This window comes from Tasmannia lanceolata, unplaced genomic scaffold, assembly GCF_043159265.1.
Source record: "Tasmannia lanceolata isolate RefF3 unplaced genomic scaffold, GAP_Taslan_0.1 ptg000012l, whole genome shotgun sequence".
NCBI classification, from domain to species: Eukaryota; Viridiplantae; Streptophyta; class Magnoliopsida; order Canellales; family Winteraceae; genus Tasmannia; species Tasmannia lanceolata.
The window spans coordinates 33771474-33780743 of NW_027518689.1; positions in this window are offsets into that span (position 1 = coordinate 33771474).

Here is a 9270-nt window from a genome sequence, read left to right on the forward strand (position 1 = left end):
GAAGAGCTAAAGAAGGGTGCTAGTGATACTGGGCAAGTCTCCTAAACATCGAGGTAGACTCCACGTATCCTTATCATTGTCTCTGCAATGAGGAAAGGATCAGGACAACTATCAGACCAAGTTGGTCTCCAACTAAGAAGGGAGTTTCTAATGATGAGGCTAAGCAAGCCTCCTACATGCAACTCACTAATGAGACAAAGCCTGTCTCTTAAAGAGTATGACTCTCTGTTAAGACATAGCTTGTCTCCCTAAAGGGAATTGACTATCTATTGAGACATAGCTTGTCTCCTTAAAGGGTGGGCACAAGATGTCTCTTTCATTGCCCTTGCAATGATAGAGGGAAACCTAGTGTCTTAAGGGATATACATCTAAAAGACTGAAAAAGTCTTTTAAAATAAAAGAGATGAGTGCTACTTGGACTGAGCAAGTCCCCTAATGATGGGCTTGGGCTAGCGCCATCATCGCCCTAGGAATGAAGGAAGATTGAAAGATAATTTCCAAAAAATATGAGAAGAGTAGATCTCAACTTTAAGGGGGGGGGGAATGGGAAAAGAAAGGATTGCTCAAACAATACTAGAAAATAACATAAGAAGAGACAAATATTTAAATCATTGGCATTTGAATTGCTTATTTTGAAAGGATGACTTAAATTCGACCTGTTTCACTTTCTCTTGTTTATTTAATAACTCAACAAAATCGAAAGAGTTTTAATCAATGATAGAATGAAATAAATCCACTTTATAGCTTAAACAGTATAAATAATATCAATAGCTCTAAATGGGAAAAGACATGCATAGGTTAAGCCATAATGTCCTAGAAATTGGAAAAAATGCACATATATATTTCATGTCAATAGAAATACCTAAATAGAATCGATAGGAAACAGTAAGTTAATATCAATGATTTACAAAGCATTAACTATTGATAGTCATCCACATATAAATCATAATGAGATAAATGGTCAGCGAACAAAGTCACCATAAAAAATAAGGAAAGATATTACTTCTCTGTGTAAAATGATACTAGTGTTATGCAACAGACATGATACCACTATAATCGAAGTAGGAAGAGCAAATCCTCAATGATCCATTATATAGCTACTCGTAATCCCTTTCAATTTCTACTATTTAAACTGCTCTTGAGAGAAATCAATTCCAAAGATTTTATCAACAATCATGTACCATCATGAAGTAAGAATGATAATCTGACCTCAATTCTTTGCAACATATTAAAGACAAAAATTTAAGACAATACCCAAGAATAAATCCCAAGGTTAACCTCTGTCCAAAATTTCCTTTGAGTGTAAATATTTGCACTGACGATCAAAACAGAGCCATATTTAGTATAAAGATTCGATCCCCTGTTTTGGCTTCTTTGTTTTTTTTATTTTTTTATTTTCAAAACAAACCAAACAGGGAACCCAATGAAAGACTTAAAGAGGCTATGACCAAAAATCAGATAGATACTCTTTTCGGATTAATGCACAGAAATGGAAATGATCCACTTGTACCTATCTTTTACAAAGTTCTGAACACATTCCTCCTAGAGTATTTAACCCCAGGAAATTCAAATTTGATAGAGCATACATTCATAACAAGAACAAATTATAAACTATGACAAACAAGGGCATAGATATCGTCTTAATACGAAATCACAGCCAAAGGTGACTTGACCTTCTCCTCTATTCATGAAAAAGGAAAAGAATAAGAAAAAATAAGTGAATTATGTACACCTGTCATTGAGTTATTTCAAAAATATATTCGAAACTTGTGTTTTAGCTCAAACGCATCAACTGGAAAGAGTAAAACAAATTATGTATACTTCAAAACATGCTCACTCCAACATAACTTTGAATACATTAAATGATGATGAAAAGGCAATTCAAAAATTGTCAGCATAATCATTTGTTTTTAAAAAAAAAATCTAATGCATTTGTCATAGGATGTAACACCAACTTAATACCCTTATCTCTTTAAAGGCAGCTCTTAAGTTCAAAGGCGTATTGGCTACTAAAAACATGATTTTTTTTTACTTGTTCAAAACTACTTAATTTGTAATTTCACTCACACCTTGGGGGAAACAGCAGATTACATTTTAATTCTCAAAGATCCATAAACCTTCAAAACAGTTTAGCACATATGTCCAATGAACAATATGCATATGGTATATGGCAGTTCAAACACACAGAAATGTATATGGCAGTTCAAGCACACAGAATATAAAAAAAAATGAAGTTTGGGTGTGTAAAGTCTGATGAGGATTAAACCTTTCACATATTAAGTTGAATACTTGGGAATTACAGACAACAATCCTTAGATAGACATGAATGAGCAAAAATAATATAAAAAAAATTTGGGAATTGAGTCTCAGTAATGTCTCCCTTACTAACTTTCCCTGATATGAATTTAGCAATTTAAACATCAAATTCTAAAATTTAATATTTCCAGCAGAACACCTACACAAGCATAGTGACCATTATTGCAAATATAACTTCCCCTTGATCACCCACTATTTTCTTTTCCATTAGCCCACCTTCCATCACCTTCTCAGCCTTTAAAAAAAAAAAAAAACTTCCAAACTGATTACAATCAGCCCCCGGACGCCCTGTTTTACAGCCCACTCTTAGCAACAAAACTCTTCCTAAAACATTCTAGACCTTCTAAACAACACAAATGCTTAAATCTTCCAAACAGCTACCTTAGAATCTATCTTTCATCCCCTGCTGTCAGAAAAGTGGGCTTCCACTCATGTTAGAAATAAAAATTCAGTGTAGCTCCTTATGCACTTAGAATTGGAAGTTTTACAAAACATAAGAATTATTTTTTAAAAACATTCCCTAAAACTTTTAAGTTTGGATCTCCGGCCAATTCCGACTGTATGTGGTCGGCAGACAAGAAACCACCCATTTGAACCTAATTTTCAATAGAAACTTGAAATGAGTATAAATTACTCAATTCTTGTCCAAATTTAACAAAATTTATATGTATTCCTATCTATGGAAAAAGATCTACAACTTCCTAGTTTGTATATCTGGATAATTCTAAGCTTAAGCACCCTAAAAATATGAAAATTCAGATTTCCAGCACTATATTCTGAAAAACTGGAAATTGAAAATTTCCATTTTGATCTTCTTCCTCGTTTCTACCATATTCTATTACCATATTAATGCATAAGCTCACGCTCTACATACACATACATTTGCATGTACATACTACATAAAAGAAAACTGGTTTTTACCCTCTCTCTTTTTTTGTGAAATATGGTAAAATATGAAAGGATTTTCATTACTCTGAACCAAACACATAAACTAAATAAATGTAAAACTGTGATTACTGAGACTAAGACAAAACCAAATCATGAGAAAATCTCATCTGTAGTAAATCTCATAATGACAATGTCAAGATATTAAACTGTTGGTTTGTTTATGCCATCATGATATTCACTTTAAGACAATACGAAAGTGACACTACTTTGATATAACTTCAAGAGCTGAAAACACTAATACCTGCACTATCATGCTTTTAACACCAATAATAACCCAACTTACCTTTTGACTAAAACAAGAAGTCCTTATTGCCTTACTATCAGCTACAACCAAACGAAACAAGAATCTTTCTTATTATTCTTAATAACTCACAGATCAATGACGAGAGATAAGAAAAGTGATCCAGATTATTGCAAATTTCCTATGTATGATAGTGCCAAAATCCCCAAGCTAAAAAAATAAAAAAACTGCCCTACACTCTATCCCTTACTTCTCAATCAAATGTATTCTTCATGATGCTTTTACAAGCAAATTATGATCTTGAAACTTCATGACATATACATTTAGATATCTTTTTTTTTTTTTTTTATAAAAAAAAAATTTCCACTTTAGTTCTATAATATCAGCAAACCTTTCTCAATTACCACAAGCAACACATTCATCAAAAATTCAAGATACTTGATGAAAAACCGATTTCCAAGGGAACATCTTATACTAATCTCCATTCTAATAGCATCTATTAAACTCAAATTTCATTCAAACCTCAAGAACTCAAGCCAGAACTATATAAAAAAAATTACACAGAGCATTATAAACAAGGAGACAAAATTATTCTAATATCTGAACAGTACGATTAACAAGATTTTCTGTACAATAAATCTTACAGTTTTAAAAATTATTCTCATATTATTTTTAACGAAAAAAATCTTACTCATAATAAATCACTTAATAATGGAAAGAAACAAAAAGATTGAAATCAGATATAAATCCTTTAATCATTGATCCACTGAATTAATATGTTTTAAACAAGGCATCATTCTTAACACCTGTTCATCAATCCAAAATATAGCTCGAATAAAAAAATTTCTCAGAATGCGAAATTATCTCTAGCTTTTAAACTACTATCATTTGCAGAAGAAATCTAGAACTTGTGAAAACTTACCTTAGCTTCTCTTTTCTTTAAAACAAATTAAGGACAGATCTCTTCTTTTCCTGATTTCCTCTGCCACACTGCGATTTGTTGCAAAGATCTATTGAAATAATAGAACTTCCGAGAGCGGAGAAGAGTTTCTTTGTTGATGCTAAGCTTTCTAAACAAATGAGTTGAATCTGAAGGATTCAAGATCAGATCTAGAGCTCTAAACAATTATGCGGTTTGGATCTAGGGTTTAGAGGTGAGAGATAATAGATCTAGGATTTGAGATCATAAGAAAAAGAAAAAGAAGAAGAAGCAAAGTTAACAATGGAAGAAGAAGGAGCTATGGCCGGAGATTTGCCGGGATCTGACTGGAGATTAGCACAAAAGGTTAGGGTTAAGAGTTAGAAATCTGAGATTTAGGGTTTGACACAAGGATATGGAGAAGAACCTAAAGTTCTACAGAAGAATAAAGAAGATGAATAGCAAGAGGATGCCGATCGGAGCCTCGCCGGAGAAGAAGAAGAGCACGGTTTAGGGTTTTGGATTTTGGGGGAATTTCTCACTCTCTCGCTCTCTCTGATTTTCAGATTAAGAAAAACTCAAATCGATTTTTTTTAAACGAGCTTTAACTTCGTATTTATAGGCATTTTCAAAATTGATATTGGCGCTACAGATTTGATGGGCGCGCGAAAATTGATAAACGCGCGCGCCCAATCCGTGTCTTTTCCGGCCCAGATTCGTCCTTTCTAGAATAAATTCGCCCCCTCTCAGGATAAATTCACACCCCTTTTCTGGTTTACACTATGGTTCCCACTCAGCTCATTCGCTAGGCAAAAGTGCTCGGATTTCGACGAAATTTTGCATGGACCTACACGGGACCCTAAGCTAACCTAGGGTAAAATTTGAGACCCTTGGTTGGATTTTTGCTCAAACATGGGAGGCTCAGGGTACGGTCAAAATGGGGTGTCTACACCATCGACACCAATTGCAATAAATAAGATTCCTAGATATTTCCCTTGCAGATGTGTTTCGTCCAGTAACACACCGATTGTATGCTGCGTTGATCTCCAATATTTTATAACTCATCTATACCTCCGGTACCATGGTTAGCATGCAAATCACTTGCCAATCTTTCATTTAAGTCAAATCGAGACATATATAGTTCAAAAATATATAATCAGGCTCAATTCATATGATTAATTCATAATTTGAACTATGAAAGTCTTGAAAGATTACCAAAGAACAAAAGTATCTTATGTTGCGTTCTCCTGTACTACCTCCTATACTGGTATCAATGATCTCTTCACTTACAAATTTACTTTTGTAGTCTTTTTGCAAGTCCACTTCAAATCGCGGGCGAAATTTGACATTTTCTCGTTCGCGTGCACGTTCTTGGAGCGGAATTGAAGTAGATGGAATGTTAAGATTAATAGAGGTTCTACTAATACAAACATTGTTTGGAGGAAGCATTGACTAATTGAATGAATTAATATCGTTCTCACTTATGGTTTTCGTTATGTATATCATCACATAATTGAACATGTCTTTGTCAGACGTCCTTAACATTGTTTGAAGGACATCATCATCAGCGTCGATTAAAATGATTATATATGGATCAACAACGTATCGACATTTGATCGATAATAAAACATTCATTTCTGTTATACCAATTCTTCTTTGGATTGTACTTTGAAATTCATCAAAATTAATTCGGCGGGAAACTAATAACAATGTCTTCCTCCCCCCGACATAGTCCCAAGAAACCTCATCCTTCAAATGTCCATCATAGTGAGAAGAGAAACCATTGATTTGGGCATTTTTCTATAATTTTACACAGGGGTTCTAAATTCTCTAACATAAACTTCCAGACTCTAAAAGGGGCTATAAAGTGTGGCTTAATGGAGCTTATCTAGGGTGTTTTCAATTGGACAGATTGGAATAAAATAGGATCATGAGCTAAAAGGTGGTTTCTAGTACCTAAATGGGGGTTTTCTATGGGATTATCAAAGCCAAAAAATAAGGGATTATTTTTTGGATAATCCATTAGACAACCCTAATCACGGCAGTTATGAAATACCTAGCAAGGGTTCAACTCAATGGTAGGGCCATCAAACATTAATAACACTTATCAACCCTTATAAACCCTTAGACAACGCTAATCACGGCAGTTATGAAATACATAGCAAGGGTTCAACTCAATGGTAGGGCCATCAAACATTAATAACACTTATAAACCCTTATAAACCCTTAATACACCCTTATACACCATCATAAAAAGACAGAGTTATCAAACACATTAAATGAGATATTAGGGGCTACAAGCAGAAACCCTAAGAGGACAAAACTAAAACTCACATTTTTCTCATTTTTTTTTGTTCCAGGCATTAACGGGGATTGAGGAAGGTAAATGGTTGGTAGAAAAAGAAGGGAACACTTTTTTATCCCCTTTTTATGGCTTAACATGTATTTTGAGGGTGGAAGGGTATTTCGGTCAAAAACTTTGTCAGGAAAAGCAAAATGGAACCCTTTGACAAGTTTGAAATTATGGCTTAACGTGTATTTTGAAGTACCGTTTGACGAAAGCTATGTGCAATTACGGACCAATCCCAGCAATCAATTTTTGGGTCTCACATGAAGATACATGTGCCTAGTCTAGACGGTTGATCTATGTAACCCCATCATGAGTTCCATCCTTGAGATAACTGAGTACAAATATCAACGGTTTAAGTTTCTCCCAACAGAACCCTGAGACTTGATAAATAAGGGGCTAGGATCATCCAATCAGTATAGGATCAATAGATATGGGCCATGTGTTCAATGTTGGAGGTTCCCACATGAAAACATAAATCCCACATTGAAAAAGTGACTAGATGTGGATGGGCTTATAAGGACTTGGGCACCCTCCCCTCAACGGCTAGCTTTTGAGCGCGAGTTCTACCCGGGTCCCAACAAATGATATCAGAGCTAGGGCGTGGTAACCCTGGTTTAGCCTCCGAGGATGGAAATATTCTTCGGGGAAGATCTTGATGTCGACGTTGCTTCCACATGGAAGGGGGGACTGTTGGAGATTCCAAATGAAAGCAAAAAAGATCCCACACTGGAAGAAGGTCCCCTACATGGCTACAGTCAATGGATCTGGTCACATCCAGTATAACATAAATGGGTTTCAAAATGTAGCTGTTAGGAAAGTGCCTAACAACCACAATGTTTTAAGCTAGCATCTTGAAATGCCACCGTAAGACAAAAGAAGTTGTTTTAAAATTTGAAATTTAAGGAGTCGGTGAGTTCCCTTACTTGCCCTAATCCTAGTTACGTGGGATCTAACCCTATATAACTTTTGCGTTAGGTAATCGGATTTTGCGCATCCCTTGTGGGTCCCGTTTCATATACGTGAATCACTTTCTTGCACCAAAGAGTCCATGCATTGGGCTATAAAATAAAATAAATTATACAAGCAACACACGTGTCATTTTTCTCTGACCATCCAACCATACAGGTGGGACCTATCATCCCCATAATCTAGACAATTTTCGAAGGGACCCAATTCGATCCCAAGCAAATCTCTCTCATAAAAAAATAAAAAATCAAACGGCTCAATTCATTGGGTATGAATGACCCCAGTTATGTGGGTCCGATCAAATGAACGGTTTATATATGATCACTTGCTTCCTATATCATCAAATCGCTTTCAAGTCCTTGGGCCCTATAAAACGAAATTAGATCGCTAACACTATCATAAAGAAGGAAATTTTAAACACTATTAGAGAGGCTAATCTCCACTGATAATTTGACCTTATTTTATCATTTCCCTATAATTAATAGGTCTAGGTTTGTATTAAACAAAGGTTAGGTTGACAGCTTAAACGTCATTAACCTGCTAGGGAACTCCGCCCTTATCTGTGAATTTTGATAAGCTAGCCACGATAATACGCACGAATTTCAGGTCTAGTTCTTGTCGAGGCATTCTTACTAAAATTAGCAGTAGTTTCCATAATATCATTTTTATATAGAAATTTAGTTTTGAGACTCTTAACTTATACATTTTCACCATATCAATTTGTCTTTATTTGATTTGTCTTTAGTGTTTTCCATTTGTCTTTACTATTTTATATATGAGAGAAAATAGCATGAGTTTCTTGCATAATTTAAGGGTGTCTCTACATCTTTTGCCAATAAGCTTCAAAATTTGTTGTGTGTTGAGGCTTAGAGTATTATAATAATGACAAATGGTTTGGGAACAGAGAGAATAACCACCACATGGATGAGAAACATTTTAAATACCAACATCTTCTTGCACTCACATTCTAATTATTTGTCGGCCTTCCGCCATATATCCATAATAAAGTTAGAAAAATATCATTTTCAACTGTGTATTGTGCTATTTGTATGACAAAAAATGGTGTATTTACTATTACTATTTACACTTTTACACCTTGGATTCATGTCAGTTGATCCATTGCTAAACAATTTTTGAGCCCTGTGTGTGTGACATGGTGTTACGTGCCTTATCGGCCGTAACATAAATAAACAAAGAGAAAATAGAAAAGAAGAAAATATGGGGAGAGAGGTTGATTCGAGGCAACCTCCTAGAGACTCAATTCAAGAGGAACCATGAGTCTCCTAAAAACAAAGTCTCCTTTGTCACTGTAAATTTTCTTTTTCTTTTTTATTTTCATTGAAATACACTTCTTAAATACGAAAATAAAAGTAGTGCCACATCACTACCTACTAACCAACTTACATATCATGTAGGCTCATAACCCATAACCACATAATTGGTAATTACATTATAACTAACAATACTAACATGAACATATCACGTGGACATGATCGATGCTTTGATTTGAACAACGATCAAACTGCGGCC